Source organism: Saccopteryx bilineata, chromosome 5 (genome assembly GCF_036850765.1).
Source record: "Saccopteryx bilineata isolate mSacBil1 chromosome 5, mSacBil1_pri_phased_curated, whole genome shotgun sequence".
Taxonomy (NCBI): domain Eukaryota; kingdom Metazoa; phylum Chordata; class Mammalia; order Chiroptera; family Emballonuridae; genus Saccopteryx; species Saccopteryx bilineata.
Window position 1 is genome coordinate 160994228 of NC_089494.1, and position 20164 is coordinate 161014391.

Below are 20164 nucleotides of genomic sequence, written 5' to 3' on the forward strand. Positions count from 1 at the left end.
GCATTTCATACCGTAATTCACAAAGTTTTCGTAGTATGAATTGTACAACTAAATTACTGAAAAAGTTTCACAATACAAAATTTTCACATGCCAGGACAAAATGCGAGGCTATTTTGAAATCAGTATTTAAAAATTACTGTGACAAAATACTTACAGAAGACTTGGAAACTGCAGCATTTATAAGGATTTTATCTGATGTATCAAGTCATAATAAAATTAAATTGTATCCAATAATAGTAAGATATTTTAATGTTACCAAGGTATAAAGCCAGTAGCCAGGGCCACCATCACAGCAGCCTGGCCCATGCAGGTTTGCATTGGATTCGGACAGTCGGTAAAGAAACAATGGAGCCAAAAACTGATGAGCCATCATTTTTAATCCTAGCTTGCACCCAGCAGGCAAGTAAAAACACACACTGGGCTCCAAAACCCACTCACATTCAGTGCTCACAAAGCTACTGACTTATCCGAGTTTCCTAGAATCAAAGGTTTCTAACTCACCAGACTTATTCACTTCTGTTCCCCATCTCCTTCCTTCTCCCTGCACAAACTCTGCACAAACTGGCTTCTCACTCAACACTCCGCCATTTTGGCTGCTTCTCCTGGCCTCTTCCACGTGGCCTTTCTCTGCTCTCTAATGCTAATCTCAGGAACCAAGAGAGCAAGCTCCTGTTCTGCCCCCATTTTATAGTGTAGATTCATAACCTTTAATCCAATATACAAAATAGAGAAGTCTCTAATGCAAAGTCACTTATCTGGGGCATGATGGGATTATACCACCCCACATCAAAACGGGTGGGAAAGGCTTAATCCTAAAACCAAGCTCCAGGCTACAAGGATCCTGCCTGCCCACAGGCCACAGAGACATACATTAATATCACCTGGGCAACAGCCTCCATGTGGGCAGTGTCATCTTTAACAAAGTGAGCATAATACATTTTATCTGCCCAACACAAGGGCATTCAAATAATTTTAAATTTAGAATTCATTGAGGGTGAAACTTCTGAAATTTTATCAAGCCACACCTATACAGAGTAATAAATGAAAACAACTTGAAATCCAAGTTGTTGCACTAACGGCTGATAATACAAATACAAATTTTGGTGGGCGAAGATGCAAAGGGGTAAATAATGTGTATGTAAAATTACAAGAGTTACTCTAAAAGAAAATACTAGGAATAGGTTGTAATGCACATATTTTGTCAAATGCAATCAACACAGCATCATGTGCCATACCAATTGATGTAGAAGTAATAATAACTACAGTTTATTTGCATTTTGATCATTTTACCATTTGTGTTGCTACTTTAAAACAATTTTGTGAAGAAGCAAATACAAAATACTTTTAGGATATTCAGTAGTTAGATGCTTGCTCTAACACCTGCTATAGAGTGTGTTCTATAATGATTTGAGCCTCTCTGTTCATATTTTTTAAGTTTAGACAAATGTCATAAAATCTTGGAATTGCTTTTCAATAATAAAATATCTGAGATATTAATGTATTATATTTTGTACATAATCAAGCCTCTTTTTCACAAAATTATTCAAAAGATTGAAGGTGAACACATTTCAGCTACAGAAGTTAGTCTTATTTTGAATGACTTTATCCTTCAATATAAATCTTATTTTGAAGAAAAATTTCTTGCTTTAATTATAAAAAAAATTGTCAGACTTAGAGGAATCAAATCCAGGCATAACAGAAAAGTGTATCAAAGAAGTGCAGGGGCCCTGGCCGGTTGGCTCAGCGGTAGAGCGTCGGCCTAGCGTGCGGAGGACCCGGGTTCGATTCCCGGCCAGGGCACACAGGAGAAGCGCCCATTTGCTTCTCCACCCCTCCGCCGCGCCTTCCTCTCTGTCTCTCTCTTCCCCTCCCGCAGCCAAGGCTCCATTGGAGCAGAGATGGCCCGGGCGCTGGGGATGGCTCCATGGCCTCTGCCTCAGGCGCTAGAGTGGCTCTGGTTGCAACATGGCGACACCCAGGAGGGTCGCAACATGGCGACGCCCAGGATGGGCAGAGCATCGCCCCCTGGTGGGCAGAGCGTCGCCCCCTGGTGGGCGTGCCAGGTGGATCCCGGTCGGGCGCATGCGGGAGTCTGACTGTCTCTCCCTGTTTCCAGCTTCAGAAAAATGCAAAAAAAAAAAAAAAAAAAAAGAAGTGCAGGATTTTTACCAGACATGTTTTCAATATATCGAAGAATGGTCTGAAACAAACATCATGGGAAATAACAGTTTTTAATGGGTTGGTTTTTTTTTACTTCATCGCAAGTATATTGGACAGATATTGAATCTTGTCTTGAGTTTTTATTTAAAGAAATGCCAGACAGCAAAATAGATGACAATTGTCTTTTTGAACAAATTAGAAGACTGAATGTATATTTAATTTCTGAAAAATTAATACAGTGGAAAAATGAACACGTCAAAATTGGTAAAAATGGGTGGAAATATTCAGCCATTTCAAAAATGAACATATTCCATGTGAAAATTTATTTATTCTTGTTCAGTTTACATTGTGCTGCCCTGGAACTAATGCAGCAGTTGAAAGAGTTTTTTCCATTGCTAATGATTTTTGGATAAGTGAGAAATCAAGATTGAATGTTGATCCTCTAGTGGCAGTACTTGCTATAAAATTCAATGTGAAGGATATTTCTTGTTCAGATATTTCCAATATATTGTTACAAGATGATAACATTGACAAAAATATTCATTCAGGCCCTGGCCGGTTGGCTCAGCGGTAGAGCGTCGGCCTGGCGTGCGGGGGACCCGGGTTCGATTCCTGGCCAGGGCACATAGGAGAAGAGCCCATTTGCTTCTCCACCCACCCCCCTCCTTCCTCTCTGTCTCTCTCTTCCCCTGCCACAGCCAAGGCTCCATTGGAGCAAAGATGGCCCGGGCGCTGGGGATGGCTCCTTGGCCTCTGCCCCAGGCGCTAGAGTGGCTCTGGTCGCGGCAGAGCGACGCCCCGGAGGGGCAGAGCATCGCCCCCTGGTGGGCAGAGCATCACCCCTGGTGGACGTGCCGGGTGGATCCCGGTCGGGCGCATGCGGGAGTCTGTCTGACTCTCCCCGTTTCCAGCTTCAGAAAAAAAAAAATTCATTCAATGGAAAAGTAAGAAATCTAGAGACTACTGCCTCACCTGGTGCAGTGAATAAAGCATAGACCTGGAGTGCTGAGGTTGCCAGCTACTTACTTTTTTCTTACAATTATTAAAAATTAATAGGCATGTGTAGGTCAAATAAGTTTATAAATATAATATATATGTTTGCTCGCTTATAGTTTGCATGGGGTGTGGGAGACAGGCTGTAAGCTGGCAAAGTCATTATAGCCTAAGGCTTAGTTTTAAGACTAAGCCTTTCCCACCCTTTTAATACTAAGATATTTTCAACATCCTTCTAATGCTAAGATCTTTTCAAAACTAAGCTTTTCAGCCCTGGCCGGTTGGCTCAGTGGTAGAGTGTCGGCCTGGCATGCAGGAGTCCAGTGTTCGATTCCCGGCCAGGGCACACAGGAGATGTGCCCATCTGCTTCTCCACCCCCACCCTCTCCTTTCTCTCTGTCTCTCTCTTCCCCTCCCACAGCCAAGGCTCCATTGGAGCAAAGTTGGCCCGGGCGCTGAGGATGGCTCTGTGGCCTCTGCCTCAGGCACTAGAATGGCTCTGGTTGCAACAGAGCAATGCCCCAGATGGGCAGAGCATCACCCCCTGGTGGGCATGCCGGGTGGATTCCAGTTGGGCGCATGCGGGAATCTGTCTGACTGCCTCCCTTTTTCCAACTTTAGAAAAATACAAAAAATAAAAAATAATAAAGTGAAGCAGACCAGGGGCACGCTCACTTAGATCCTGCCATTAGCGTTGCAGAAGAGAGGCAGCCAAGATGGCAGAGTGCTGAAGGAGAAGCCAGTTTGTGCAGAGAGAAGGAGATGGGGAACAGAGGTGAATAAGGCTGGTGAGGTAGAAGTCTTTGATTCTAGGAATATTCGGATGAGTCAGTGGCTTTGGGATCCCTGAATGGAAAGGGAAGTGTTTTCCCACTGTGTGTATTTCTTGCCTGCCAGGTAATAAACTAGGCAGTTAAATAAATAAATAAAGTTAAAGCATTAAATAAAGTTAATGGCCCACCAGTTCTTGGCTCCGTTGTTTCATTACCATCTGTCCAAATCAAAGGCAACCTGCACAGGTCAGGCAGCTGTGATGGTGGCCACGGCTACTGGGTTTACAGCATGTAAGCATAATTACAATATAAAATATTACAAATGTTTTTATTATGCATTTATCATATTATTATTGTTGCAATGAATAAAATGTTTCTTTTATTTACGATATTGTTTTCTTCAATTTATTTTTGTCTTCCTTTTCATTGTAAAAAAGATGGTCACCTTACATAATAGAGTTCTGTAGAAAGGGCAAGACATAAAGAAGGATCTAACGGTGGGAGGAAATTGAAGCAGTGAGAGAGTGAAGGCTCACAGATGAGGCAGATCCTGCAGGCAGTTGGGCAGGCTGAGCTGCAGGCACAGAAGGAGCATTCCGGAAGGAAGAGAGGCTGAAGAGCTGAGAAAGCTGGAAGCACCCCCATTTCATTTAATGTCAGTATTTGGAGGGAGCGGGACTGATGAACAGGTATATTACCTTTTTAACAGTAATGAATAACAATGTTATATATGTATTTGATAGTCTTTAAATTTTAAGATTTAGTGGTCTTTGAGAGAGGAGAGAAAGCGAGAGAAAGGTGAAGGGGAGGAGCGGGAGGCATCAGCTCATAGTTGCTTCTCGTAGTTGCAGCTCATAGTTGTGCCTTGACTGGGCAAGCCCAGGGTTTTGAGCTGGCAACCTCAGCACTCCAGGTCTACGCTTTATTCACTGCACCAGGTGAGGCAGTAGTCTCTAGATTTCTTAAAATTGCTTTCCTGAGCAGCAAGGGTGTGGAAGGGGGTGTCTAGAGTCCATTTGAGTGATGTGATTTTTTTATTGACAAAAACAAGGTAGAAGTGAGAACTGTCCGTGACCTTAGCTGAAGAGGAAGGATTTGCCTCATGTGCATGACAAAGGCCTGTCATCCCTGATAAAGGTAATTCACTGTATAATGTGGACAGGCCTAAGCATTCCTGAGAATAATACTGAGGTTAATTTCATTATCAGCCACCCAGTCCTGCTACTGCGCCTGATCTGGCCTGAGTGCAGGCATTTCAGCCTCCTGCACCAGCTACTCTCCCGTTGCTTCTTCCCAGGCTCACAGAGGCTCAGTGCACACTGATGGGGGAGAGGCATTCCAGGGCACTTGTCCCAACAGAAACAAAGATTGCAGTGCTAATTAACTCTGTGCAAGATGTTATGGCTCTAGAAGCTTTCACAGAATGGAGAGAGGCAGCAAGGCTTACTTAGCAGTGTAGACTGTGGACCAGCAGTGTCTGCCAGCAGAAAGCATGGATTCCTCTTCAAATTGAAGCCATTAGCAGAATCCAGTTCACATCCAGAAATCTCATTCTAAGAGAGCCTGGGAAATATAGTTTATCACATCAAAAGGATGTTGGGATGGATCTTAAGTGTCATGCCCACCTACCAGACTTGGTATCACCAAAATACCTCCCAAATCTACCATGTATGAAAGTACTGCTTGACCAGGCGGTGGCACAGTGGATAGAGCATCGGACTGGGATGCGGAGGACCCAGGTTCAAGACCCTGAGGTCGGCAGCTTGAGCTCAGGCTCATCTGGCTTGAGCAGAAAAAAAAAAGCTCACCAACTTGGACCCAAGGTCTCTGGCTCAAGCAAGGGGTTACTCGGTCTGCTGTAGCCCCACAGTCAAGGCACATATGAGAAAGCAATCGATGAACAACTAAGGTGTCACAGCCAAAAACTGATGATTGATGCTTCTCATCTCTCTCCATTCATGTCTGTCTGTCCCAGTCTATCCCTCTCTCGGACTCTCTCTCTGTCTCTGTAAAAAAAAAAAAAAAAAAAAAAAAAAAAAAAAATATATATATATATATATATATATATATACATAAAATAAAAAAATTTAAAGAAAAGAAAGTACTGATTCCTACACATCTTCACCAAAGCTGTGTGTTACTGTTCTTCATTTTTATTAACTTGTATATCTCATTGATTTAGTTTTGATCTTTAGATTTGTTGGCCATTTTTAGTTCTTTTTCCTATTTTTATCTATATTAGTTGGCTACTACTTAGTAACAGACTCCCCAAAACTCAGTGGCTTAAAACAGTATTTGTTCATTATTTCTCAGAGTCTGCAGGTCAGCCATGTGGTTTTGCTGATCCTAGCTGAGCTCAGCTGGTAGCTGGGCTCACTCACGCATCTGTGGATAGCTGGTGGGGCACAGGCTGGCAGACTTACAATGAAGTTGGCTGTGCCTTATGGCAATGGTCCCCAACCATTTTTGGGCCATGGACCGGTTTAATGTCAAAATATTTTCACGGACCGGCCTTTAGGGTGGGATGGATAAATGTATCACGTGACTGAGACAAGCGTCAAGAGCTGATTGCCTTCTTGCTTGGGAAGGGTTTAGTTATGCTAATGTGTGTTGGAGGAGGGCTTTCACGCCAAAAAGTTTTAAAAGGAGGAGTTAGGAGGCCATTTTAGAGAGACCACGTTGTTCCAGAGAAGAGAGAGAGGTCACGTGGAGTAGAAGAGGCAGCCAAAATGGAGGCAAAGAGGTGGGAGCCTTTAATTCTAGGAAAACTCGATGAGTCAGTGACTGTGGGAGCCCTGAATGAAAAGGGAAGTGTTTCCTGCTGTGTGTTTTTACTCGCTTGCCAAGTATGAATCTAGACTAAAGGAAAATGGACCACCAGCTTTTGGCTCCACAATTTCATTACCGTCTGTCCGAATGAAATGCAAACCTGCGAAAGCCAGGTGGCCATGATGGTGGCCGTGACTACTGGCCTTACAACTCTGTTCACACTTCCTTGGTAGTCTACATTAGTTAAGATATAAATTCTGCTCCTATAGCTAAGATCTAAAATAACAGTGGCATAAATATTTACCCATGTAAGAGCCTGAGCAAAACCAACCTGGGGTGAATCAGGTCAGTGAGCCAGACTCCCAGTGGTTCTGCCATCCTGAGCACAAGGAGCCTCTTCTGGGGGGTCCAGTATTGCTCATCAGCCACTGAAAGGGATGACACTAGAAGTCATGTGCCACCCCCACCTTTCTTTTTAGAGAGAGACAGGAAGGGAGAGAGATGAAAAGCATCAACTCATTGATTGCTTCTCATATGTGGCTTGATCAGGGAGCTCAAGATGAGCCAGTGACTACTTGCTCAAGCCAGCGATCTTGGGCTCAAGTCAGTGACCACACACTCAAGCTGGTGACCCTGTGCTGGAACCAGTGACCTCAGATCCCAGGTCAACATTCTATCCATTGCACCACCAGTGGTCAGGAAAGTCACTTCCCCTTTTTTTTCTTTTTGTTTGTATTTTTCTGATGTGAGAAGCAGGGAGGCAGACAGACTCCTGCATGCACCCCGACCAGATCCACCCAGCATGCCCACTAGGGGGCATTGCAACTGGAGCCATTCTAGCGCCTGCAGCAGAGGCTATGGAGCCATCCTCAGTGCCTCGGCCAACTTTGCTCCAATGGAGCCTTGGCTGCGGGAGGGGAAAAGAGAGAGAGAGGGGAAGGAGAGGGGGAGGAGTGGAGAAACAGATGAGCGCTTCTCCTATGTGCCCTGGCCAGAAATCAAACCCGGGACTTCTACACGCAGGGCCAATGCTCTACCGCTGAGCCAACTGGCCAAGGCATCACTTCCTTTTTTTAAGAAGGAGAGTACTGTATCTCCTCATGTATAAGATGCACCTTAATTTTGGGGCCCAAAATTTAGAAAAATAAATGTATTATATAAAGTTATTGAACTCAAGTTTTATTCATCATAAAATTCAACACTGTCAAAACTCCCATCCATTAGCTTGTCCTCCTCTGACTTCATATGTTGCCTCTCATATATTGCCTTGTCCTCAGTTCCATTTATGGCATTTGAAATGCCATATTTCCTAAATGACTTGACAATGATCTCGATCTTGATATCCCAGAATCTTTTCACCCTGGTACAAACTTCTCCTATAGTTGGTTTCTTCACTCTTCCTGCTGGTGTCAGATTGTCCCCAGAAGACTTCATCTACTGGTTCCATTCATCTCTCATGGCAGTTCTGAAGGTTTTATTAATGCTGACATCAAGTGGTTGGAGCTGAAATGTCAAGCCTCCAGGTATGATGGCAAGTTCTTTTGTGTGTTTGTTTTGTCTTGTTTTGTTTGCTCTGCAGCAACCTTCTTTGTGTTTTTTTTGTTATGTGTGCTCTGAACTGATCAAGCACCAATAGGGCAGGTTTGTATAAGAACCCACCTGGTTTCTTTCTCCAAACTTTCTCAAACCAGATCTTCATCTCATCCTGATCCATTCAACCCTTCTTATGAATGTGGACAATCACTCCTTGAGGAATGTCTTCTTTTGGCATTGTTTTGTGTTTGAAAATCAACATAGGAGGCAGCTTGGTTCCGTCGGCACAACAAGCTAGAACACCTGTATAATGGCTCTTTTCATGTCCACTTGTCTTCACAGTTACAGTTTTCATCCCCTTCTTATCGACAGTTCTGTTGCTTGGGACATCAAATTGAAGGAGGACTTTGTCCATATTTGCAATTTGTCCCAACTCAAACTGATGAGTCTTCCAACATTGAATGACAAAACAATAAAATTCAAGGACCTTCTGCTCATACCTTTCAGGCATCTTTTGGGCAAATCTGGTGCATGTACGCATGTATAGTCCATTTCGTTTCATGAACCTGTAGCACCAGTTGTGTCTTCCTTTGAAATCAGTAGCTTCTTTTTCATCAGCAATTCTTCTTGCCTCATGCTGAACCATCTTTGTGTACATGGGAATTCCAATTGCCCTTTGTTCTTCAACCCATATCTTCAGTTCCCTCTCTAAATCAGGCCATTTTGCTGACTTGCCTCTCATGGCCTTCTTCTGCCATGGCATTTTCAGTAGGGTTTCTTCTTCCTGTAGCTAGTCTTGGGTTGATTTCTCAGTTGGAGGAGGACCAAACTTACATTCAGCAGCACAATTTTCATTCACTTTTGCAAACTGGATCACTTTTAACTTGAATTCAACTCTGTACAAAAATCTTTTCTGAGCCATTTCTGGGCAGAATGTGGCAAAACATAACCTACCATAATATACTGGTAACAAGTGCAAAATGAACGTAAAGAAACGTGTGAAAAAGTAGGAAATGCAAGTAAAAAATCTACAACAATGACTGCAAAAACAAGTGTGAAAAGGCGGGAAATGCAAGTTAAAAAATCTACAACCATTGTATAAGACACACTCAGATTTTAGACCCCAAATTTTTTGAAAAAGGGTGCATCTCATACACAAGGATATATAGTATATCATTTCCATTAAAGTCCCACAGCTTTGCCACATGATTCTAGAAGAGAAATAAAGTTGGGGAGGCATTTAGGGTCTCTGCCATGTGCCCTTAGCAGAGACATACACAGTTCTTCCATAATCCCAGGCTTTAAAGTTCTGTGGAGTAGAGAGTAGCCTGCTTATTAAGGTTTTTTAAAGTGAAGGACACAATGCCATCTATGAAGATGGGGTCAGGGTGAGCAACAGTCTGCAGCCACAATAGAGCCAGGTGTAGGTCCTGCCCTACTGCTACCTGCCGTGTGACCTTATGTGCCTTACTTCAATTCCCTGCTGTTGGGTTCCTGTGAAAGGAGCAGCAGTGCCACTTCTTCCCTGTGCTTATTATGAGGATGAGATGAACTAGTGCCTGAGATGCCTGGCCCATGAGTGTTAGCCGTGGTGTCACTAATAGTAATAGCACCAGCAGTTCCCTGTCAAAGGTGAATGAAAACCATCACCTTTAAGAGGAAGGGTGACACCAGAGCAGTTATTGAGGCTTTTTTTTTCTTCTTCCTTCCTCGAGGAGTCCCTTTTTTAGCACCCAGGTACCTCTAATTTCTTTATCAAAAAAAAAGCGTGGGGCCCTGGCCGGTTGGCTCAGCGGTAGAGCGTCGGCCTGGCGTGCAGGGGATCCGGGTTCGATTCCTGGCCAGGGCACATAGGAGAGGCACCCATTTGCTTCTCCACCCCTCCCCCTTCCTCTCTGTCTCTCTCTTCCCCTCCCGCAGCCAAGGCTCCATTGGAGCGGAGATGGCCCAGGTGCTGGGGATGGCTCCTTGGCTTCTGCCCAGGGCGCTGGAGTGGCTCTGGTCGCGGCAGGGCGGCCCCCTGGTGGGCAGAGCGTCGCCCCCTGGTGGGCGTGCTGGGTGGATCCCGGTCAGGCACATGCGGGAGTCTGTCTGACTGTCTCTCCCCGTTTCCAGCTTAGAAAGAAAAAAAAAAAAAAGAAAGAAAGCGTGGGCCTGACCTGTGGTGGCCCACGTGGGATAAAGCTTCGACCTGGAAATGCTGAGGTCGCCGGTTCAAAACCCTGGGCGTGCCTGGTCAAGGCAATATGGGAGTTGAAGCTTCCAGCTCCTCCCCCCTTCTCTCACTCTGTCTCTCTATCTCTCCTCTCTAAATATGAATAAATAAAATAAAAAGAAAATAAAAAGAAAGCGTGGTCTTGCCTAGCCTATGGTGGTACAGTGGATAAAGTATCGACCTGGAACACTAAGGTCACTGGTTAAAAACCCTGGGCTTGCCCGGTCAAAGCATGTACCACAAGGAATCAGTAAACAACTAAAGTGAAACAACTATGAATTCATACTTCTTACTCTACCCCACCCCCTCTCCTCTCTCTGTAAAATCAATAAATATAAGGAAAAAAATGAAAACTTGGTCTCAATCTTTATCCTTGTCAAGATGTTAGTGAATGAAACAATTCAAATCTGAGATCAGTTTATTAAACCAAATGAACAAAGCTCTCAAGATGAAATGCATCGTTAAAAATGTAAGGAAAGATTTTTAAAAATGTATTCTATATGGGCCTTCCTTCAAACCTTCATAACCAAAAAGTATTCTGTGCCTTCCATGACTGTCTTGTTCATTTTATTTCCTTTCAGCATCTCAAATAGGCCCTCTTTTCTCCACACCCACTGCTACTGTACACGTTCCAGCCAGTGTCCTCTTGTTTCAGACGCTATGGCTACATAAAGAACATCTGTCCCCAGAATTTAAGAGGGTAAAACAGCCATTTGTCACACTCATGGTCAGGAACTGAGACAAGGCATGACAGGGTGACTCATATCTGCTCCACAGTGCCTAGGGTCTCTGGTCTGGTGGTCCACGCTACTCTTGTGTGAGCCTGAGTATTTCTCATGGGCTCCTCCCAGGGGTCTCTCCATAGAGGCTGGAGTGAGCTTCACAGGCTGGAGGCTGGTACCCAGGGTTAGCATATGGGATTGGTGGGGTGGGCAGTGGGGTGTTGCAGGAGGAAGCTGGTTGCCTTCTTACCAAGCTGAGCATCAAGTACTTTCACTTCCCCACATCCTATTTGTCAAGGCTGACCAACAATCTTAAACCCAGCATTCTGGGTTAAGGGGAAGGAAATGGACTCCGCCTCTTCATGCAGAGTGGCAAACTTCTGGAACAGCAGGTAGGACCGGAAATACTATGTGAACACATTTCAAACCTAGACTTGCCTGAATTCCTATACTGGCCTCTAACTGGTCTTCCTACTTCTACTTTTGTACTTCCCTTCATATAATTCTCATTTAACAGCCTGAAGAAGGCTGTGACAGGTTAGATTGGGTCCCTCTCTGGCTCATAATCCTTCGCTCAGGATAAAACCCAGTTGTAGAACCGCCCACAAGTCCACACAGCCCAGCTTGTCTCCTGTGCATCAGTGTAGAGAGCCTCTCTCTCTAGGTCACACTTCATGTCACAGACCTTCTTTCAGTTCCTCAAATGGACTAAATTATCTCTTACCTCCATCTTCCTGGAAATGTCTCTTCTTGCCTTGTCATGTGGCTTACACCTATTCGGACTAGTCCCTGATTGTCACTCCCCAGAGAAGCCTTCCCTGGCCTCACTCTAAAGGCAGGCCCTTCTCTCAGAGCATTTTGTAATATTCCTTCATGTAACTAGCCATGATGCTTGTCTGTCCTACAAAACTGCTAAATCCACAAGATCAATGTTCATGTCTCTTTGTGCTTGGCATAGTGTAGGTCCTCTGTAAATATCTGTTGAATGAAAGAATGGTATAGGCGAGGAGCACTGTACAAAAAGTGTCTCTACCCTCAAGAATCTGGTCTAGGTTTGGACACTGAGCAGGAGTTGGCAGCAGTGGCTGTGGTAGCACAGACGACAGGCAGGAACAAGCAGGCAGGCCAAGCAGGTGGACTGGCTGACCAGCCAGCCAACAACATGACCTAACCCAGCAGCCTACCACTTACACATCTAACCAACCTCCAGAGAAGTCAGCCAGAGCCCCTCCCCCAGCAACATGGGTTCCGCTGTGAGGGCGCTCAGGGAGGAGCACTGGCGTCCTTCTCCTTTGATCCTTGGGATTTGAAGATGGTTGCACAGTTAGCGTTGAAAGTTGTGCCAAAAATTATCACCAAGATGTCCCTAAATCAGCACTTTATTGATATACTAAAGAACAAACAGCCAGCCCTGACCGGTTGGCTCCATGGTAGAGCGTCAGCCCAGCATGTGGAAGTCCCGGGTTCGATTCCCAGCCTGGGCACACAGGAGAAGTGCCCATTTGCATCTCTACCCTTCCCCTCTCCTTTCTCTCTTCCCTTCCTGCAGCCAAGGCTTCATTGGAGCAAAGTTGGCCCAGCGCTGAGGATGGCTCTATGGCCTCTGCCTGAAGCACTAGAATGGCTCTGGTTGCAACAGAGAAATGCCCCAGATGAGCAGAGCATCGCCCCCTGGTGGGCATGCCAGGTGGATCCAGGTCCGGCGCATGCAGGAGTCTGTCTATCTGCTTCCCTGCTTCTCACTTCAGAAAAATACAAAAAATAAACAAACAAAAACAACAACAAAAAAACCAGACAGCCAATGCCTGTGAATATTTGGGCTTCCATGCAGCAACACAGCAGCTAGCCAGTGCCAGAAACAGAAAACTGGCCCTGCAGATGGAGAATAGGCTCTGTCCAGGCAGCATTAAAATTTAAATAGACTTTGCCTGACCAGGCAGTGGCACAGTGGATAGAGCATCAGACTGGGATGCAGAAGGACCCAGGTTCAAGACCTCGAGGTTGCCAGTTTGAGCGCGGGCTCATCTGGCTTGAGCAAAAAGCTCGCCAGCTTGGACCCAAGGTCGCTGTCTCGAGCAGGGGGTTACTCGGTCTGCTGAAGGCCCGCGGTCAAGGCACATATGAGAAAGCAGTCAATGAACAACTGAGGTGTCGCAATGAAAAACTGATAATTGATGCTTCTCATCTCTCTCCGTTCCTGTCTGTCTGTCCCTATCTATCCCTCTCTCTGACTCTCTCTCTGTCCCTGTTAAAAAAAAAAAAATTTAAAGACTTTATATGCAAGTCAGAACAGTGGATGTGGTAGGGTATATACAAAAGCAACTAATAGCTTAAAGCAGCACCCAGGGAAGAATAATGTCCAGGCACAGTTAGACTGAACTATAGAGGCCCTGGCCACAGGAGCAGTGGGAGGACGAGGCCTGCTGGTGATCCAGATAGGATTGCTGAGAGGAAGACTGGGCAGGGGAGTGGGTAGAATGGCTATGAGACCCTTACCCAGCGATAGGATGTCACTCTGAAGTCAAAACCTGCTCTGAGGTGGACGAACTTTATCTCCCCCAGTGGGTTTAGGAAGAGGTGGTGTTCAAGGTCGCGGAGGTCCTGGGAGAGGATACCTAGATCATGGCAGAATCACTGGTAGAGGTCGAGATATGATAGATCAAGGAAGATAGGGCTTTGGAGGCAGAGGCCAAGGTTCTTGCTCACCCTGTACTAACCAGCGAGTAACTGTACAACCATTGAATGCACACATGTTGCAAACAAAAGCACACCTGGATGTTGCTTTGAATGCCTACATGCCACAGACAGATCCAAAAACCAAAGATCAGAGCCCACCTGCTTCCTGCGAGAGACTCTTGTTAAAGCTATCATGTCTATAAATGACCCCGAGACAACAGATGAGAGGAACCTACCTGTGATTGTTACTAGAAGGACTTATCACAATAAGCTATGGACTTACTTGCCATCAGTCTGTGGGTTTAGTGTATTCCTTTTACTTTTTTAGATACTGTACGGTATGAAACCCATTTTTCCTCTGATTTAGTTTGGTTTCATTTTGTTGTTTTGTGATTCTTTTTCCCCTTCTCCCAGACTTCTTTTTGAACACAAATATGTTGGCCCTCTTTCTACCTCTGCCTCCCATACATGTTTTAACATTCCTTCTGTTTATCCCTGTACCCCCTGAAAAAGCCCCAGAAAGAATCCATCAGTGTTCCTCCCTAATGCCTAGGTTTCTGAGATATAGTTCTGTTCTATATCACTTTAATAGTCTCTTGGAGGTGTTTAGAAAATCTGAAGTTCAAAAGTGCATTCTGCCACGTTGATATTTTAGTATAGTAAATTAGGAACAATGACCTAGCTACAGGGCCACATAACAGGTTACACATGATAGCAGCTCTGATTTGAGTGAAGTTGCTACCATGTGCACTGACACCACCTGCGCACAATTGAGTATGTGCACAATTTCTACTCTGGAATAAGATTTATAAACTCTCCTCTTGGCTTTGTATCATGTCTAAAGGGGTACTCTTGGGTTGTCCTTACACTGCAGTAGAAAGGGAAAAGCCATTCGTTAAGCAGATGCTTCAGGAGGAAAGGGGTTGAGAGAACTATGGCAGATACCTTCTGGGAGGGATCAGAATGAATGCAATTCTTTTTTAAGTGAGAGGAGAGGAGATAGTGAGACAGATTCCCTCATGTGCCCCACCCATGCCCCACCCTGGCAACCCCTATCTGGGGCTGATGCTCAAATCAACCAAGCTATCCTCCACACCCGCCCCCGAGGCCAAGGCCAAGGCCGATGCTTGAACCAATTGAGCCACTGGCTGTGGGAGGGAAAGAGAGAGAGAAAGGGGAGAGGGGAGGGAGAGAAGCAGACGGTTGCTTCTCATGTATGTCCTGACCAGGAATTGAACCTGGGACATCCATACACCAGCTGACACTCTATCCACTGAGCAAACCAGCCAGCACAGAATGCAATTCTTATGTTTATCCCAAACTAATCTTGGGTTTCTCCATACATTGCTTTGCTTGACCTTCTTAATTTCCTTGAAGGTTTAAGTTCAACCATATTTTGTCAACTTTCCCAGTTTTGGTAGAATATTTAACTTCTGGCTTAAAATAACAAGAAATCATTCTCTCAAATAAAAAATTTAAAAAAAGAATCTAATTCAATCTTGTAGCGAACTATGTGATGGTCCTTATAGATAAGGGCCATGAAAGAGCTATACTACACAGGACAGGTTGTAGGAGACAGCTTCATGAGAGAAGTGGTCTTTGGGCTGGGATTTGACAGATGGAAATAATTTTGATTTATGGAGATGATGAGAAAGAGCCTTCTAAACAGTCAACAGCAACAATGTGATATAATGAGACTGGGGTTACCAGATGATTCAAATTTCTGGACCCACTTCCAACTCAGTTCTGACACTCTGTACCACCAGATAGCATTAGATTCCACAGCACAGGGTTCAGTCTCACAACTACCTCACACACGCACACTGAGACACCAGCCACAAGTCCAGGCTCCAACCCCCTCCAACTCAGGATGGCAACTGCAAGTCAAAACTGTTACCTGTACTTCTGACCAACTGACTATAGATCAGAGATTCTTACAACCCCCTCCTTGGGTTCAATTCATTTGTTAGAATGGCTCATAGAACTCAGGAAAACCTATTTACCCACTAGATTACCATTTATTACAAATGAAAATAAAAAATACAAATCAATAGCCAGATGAAGAGATACAAAGGGTGAGATCCCCAGTGAAGGAGCTTGGGAAGCATGCTGGCTCCCCAACATGGCAGCTCCAAAAAAAGGCCAACGAGTAGACCTGGTTTTATGGGTCATTACATAGTCATGATTGACCAAACCATTGGCTTTTGGCAATTGTCCCAATCTCCAGCCCCTACCCCCACCATGGAGGGGTCAGGAAGATGAGACTGAAAGTTCCAACCCTCGAATCATAGGGTTGGTTCTCCTGGCAACCAGCCCCATCCTTGGGTGGGGTCTAAGAAAAGACACACTCTCAACACTTAGATGATTCCAAGGGTTTGGGGAGCTGTGAGCCCGGAACTCTTGGTGAAGGCCAATATCTCATAAATCACAATATTGTACCAGATAAGGTGCAGTTCAATTTGAATTCCAGATTAACAAGAAATACTTTCTTAATGTATAAGGTCTACCAGAAAGTTCTGTTCGTTTCAATCATAAGTTTCAACATATGTTTATTTGGCGCATGTGTGCCTCTCTATTTTTATCACTTAATGTGTACATACTGATGTAGCAAATTAACTAAAACAAAGTTGATTCACGTTAGTCTTGTGTGTGAAGCAATAGTGTACCCATGGCTACTGATAAAGTTTATTTACGCCACTGTAATTTTTACGAATTTCAACAAGGAAGAAATGCTACAGAAGCATGTCTGTCACATCCACCATATTCTCCGGACTTAGCACCCTCCAACTATCCTTACAAAATTTTTTGAAGGGCAAAAAATTCAAAAATGAAGAAGATATCAAACAAGCACTGGTTCAATTTTTTGCATCAAAAGATAAAACATTTTTCAAAAATGGGATATACAAATTGCCCTCATGCTGGCAAGAAATCATTAATAATAATGGCAATTATATTACTTAATAAAGTTTATTGACGGTAAGAAAAATTTGTATTTTGTTTTAGTCCAAAAACGGACAGAACTTTCCGGTAGACCTTATATGTCCCAAGTATTGCACAAAACAAACTTATACTAAAGAAAGATTTGTTGTTGATCTGAAATTCAAATTTACTTGAATGTGTCCTATATTTTCATTTTTGAGGTCTTGAAACCCTGAATCAGATGCTAACTCATGTAAGCAACCTTACCTCTTCTGAGCAGTTGTCCACTAAGTGGTGCTATCATCCAAAGTCCTTGGTTTCTGGCCTCACAAATAGGAAAAAACAGCATGAGAAGTCATTTGGCTCTTCTGTGGGCAGGCCTGTACATGGCCCACCTCAACTCTAGCCACACTCCAGTAGCAAAACCAAACAGGTTACTTCATCCAGACTTGTCTTGTGTCCCCAGAACTTGCTGCCTTTAGTTGAGATCCAGTGGGTAGAGAGCTTTGGTATCAGAGAACTCTTGTGTTTATATTACTATTCACGAGGCTTTGGACCAAGTTACACAGTTTTCTCATTTGTAAAAAAGCCACAATACCAACCTTGCAGTATTGTCAGCATACGTGCCTGGCACATAGATGGCATTGAATGAAAAGTTGTTACCACAGTATTGTTATTTTGTCTGTGACCTGTCATTAAAAGTACCTCCATGGGCCCTGGCCGGTTGGCTCAGCGGTAGAGCGTCGGCCTGGCGTGCGGGGGACCCGGGTTCGATTCCCGGCCAGGGCACACAGGAGAAGCGCCCATTTGCTTCTCCACCCCCACCCCCCTCCTTCCTCTCTGTCTCTCTCTTCCCCTCCCGCAGCCAAGGCTCCATTGGAGCAAAGATGGCCCGGGCGCTGGGGATGGCTCCCTGGCCTCTGCCCCAGGCGCTAGAGTGGCTCTGGTCGGCAGAGCGACGCCCCGGAGGGGCAGAGCATCGCCCCCTGGTGGGCAGAGCGTCGCCCCTGGTGGGCGTGCCAGGTGGATCCCGGTCGGGCGCATGCGGGAGTCTGACTGTCTCTCCCCGTTTCCAGCTTCAGAAAAATACAAAAAAAAAAAAAAAAAGTACCTCCATGACTTGCTGTATGGTGTTGGTTTCCCCACTAGCAACATAGAACATGAGTGTTAAACTTTTTCATATCTTAGATTTTTCAATGTAAGAAACCATCAATTCCAGTTGAGGAACAAGTGTCTCAAAAAGCAACAAGTGCCCTGCCCTCAGTAAACAGGGTATAATGTTCACCAGATGCCACCTTTCCACATAAATGAATCAGCTGCATTTGCTACTTTTCCCAAATAGTTGGGAGATTTTTATTCTTTCTTTTAAGTATCAGAATTGTGCGTAGGCTAGACTTTCAGGTTCCCACTACAGTTGCCTTAACCCCGTGAAAGAAAATCTGAAATATTCTGACCTTTCTCACTGGTTTCAGCACCATGTACAACTTCTCAGTGGGGCTGAACTTACCCTCCTCAGGTCTTACTCATCTTTTCCAGCACATATGACATCTCCCACAATAGCAGCAAAACACTTTCACTGTTCAGATTTTAGATGTCAAACTGGGCCAAAAATGGGTTGCTGTGACAACAGACAACCTGCTGAGCCACATTTCCTCCCTGCTTTGCTTTTTGGTGTTTCAGTTTTGAACTTAGTTTCTTTTGCCATGTCAAGAAACCAGCTGAAGAGGCTGAACCGCCCATGACCCAACAGCAGGGCCTGAGAGCCTGGAACTCGAAAACTTTTGTGGTCAGCACTGCATTGTTGGGTTAATCTATCTTTACCATATTTTTCCAAGTGACAAGGGAGAGTAGAGTCAAATGATGTGACATGAACTTCTCAGATTTCTCAGCTTTGTGACCTATAGCAGCAGCCCATCTGCTCATGTCCAAAAATAGGACAGAAGCCAAAATAAAGATTTCTCCCCAATCTTAGGGATAACAGTAATTTCCTCTTTTCTTTTAACCCATAGATGAGGTGGTACACTGTGTAGGCAAATAATGTCCTTCAAAATGGTTAGCCTGTTAGAACACCTAGAACTAGTTCCTCTTAACAAGTTATTTTCAGCGAGAAGCAAGATACCACTCTCTCTAGTCTTGACATTTCAGGGAAAATTACAATACAGATTGTATCCCTGGCAGATTGGCAAGTAAATACATTCAAGACCATGTTATAAATGAAATACCTAGTTATACAGAAGGCTCAAAAAATACCTTTGACAAGAATGAGATGAGGTTTTTGACTTAGAGTCTATATTTAATCATATATTAATTTTGTAGCTAGCAATAAAAATATTAATATAAATCACCCACTTCAGCTATAGTTTTTTGGGGGACAATTTCATTTTAAAAATCTAATTTTTGCCCTGGCCGGTTTGCTCAGTGGTTAGAGCATTGGTCTGGCGTGCAGGAGTCCCGGGTTCGATTCCCGGCCAGGGCACACAGGAGAGGCGCCCATCTGCTTCTCCACCCCTCCCCCTCTCCTTCCCCTCTGTCTCTCTCTTCCCCTCCTGCAGCCAAGGCTCCATTGGAGCAAAGTTGGCCCAGGTGCTGAGGATGGCTCTGTGGCCTCTGCCTCAGGTGCTAGAATGGTTCTGGTTGCAACAGAGCAACGCCCCAGATGGGCAGAGCATCACCCCCTGATGGGTGTGCAGGGTGGATCCTGGTCGGGTGCATGCGGGAGTCTGTCTGACTGCCTCCCTTTTTCCAACTTCAGAAAAATACAAAAAAAAAATTCTAATTCTTAGTACCTGTGTTAAAATTAAGGCTTAAAACTTCTTTTTGTTTGTTAGTTTTGTTTTGTTTTTTGAGAGAGACAGACAGGAAAGGAGATAGGATGAGGAGCATCAACTCCTAGTTGCAGCACTTTAGTTATTTACTGATTGCTTTCCCATACGTGCCTTGATGGAGAGGGGGCAGTCCAGCCAAGCTAGTGACACTTCACTCAAACCAGCAACCTTGGGCTTCAAGCCAGCGACCTTCGGGCTCAAGCCAGCAAGTCTGTGCTCAAGCCAGCGACCTTGGGCTTTGAATCTGGGTCCTCAGTTTTCATGTCAAAGCTCTATCCATTGTGCTACCACCTGGTCAGGTGAGGCCTACAATTTTTATTTTATTTTTCTTTTTTTCCAAGTGAAAGGAGGAGAAATAGAGAGACAGATTCCTGCATGCACCCCAACTGGGATCCATCTGACAACCCCTGTCTGAGGGCTGATGCTCTGCCCGTCTGGGGCCATGCTTGCAACTGAGCTATTTTTGTGCCTGAGGCAGAGGCTCCACAGAGCTATCCTCAGTGCCTGGGGCTGATGCACTCTAACCAATCAAGCCATGGCTACAGGAGGAAAAGAGAGAGAGAGAGCAAGAGAGAGAAG

General features: G+C 44.7%; 1 pseudogene; it reads left to right on the plus strand.

The window, feature by feature from the left end:
• Positions 1 to 12477: 12477 nt before the first annotated feature.
• On the plus strand, positions 12478 to 14044 carry LOC136306579 (chromatin target of PRMT1 protein pseudogene; annotated as a pseudogene).
• Positions 14045 to 20164: the final 6120 nt, after the last annotated feature.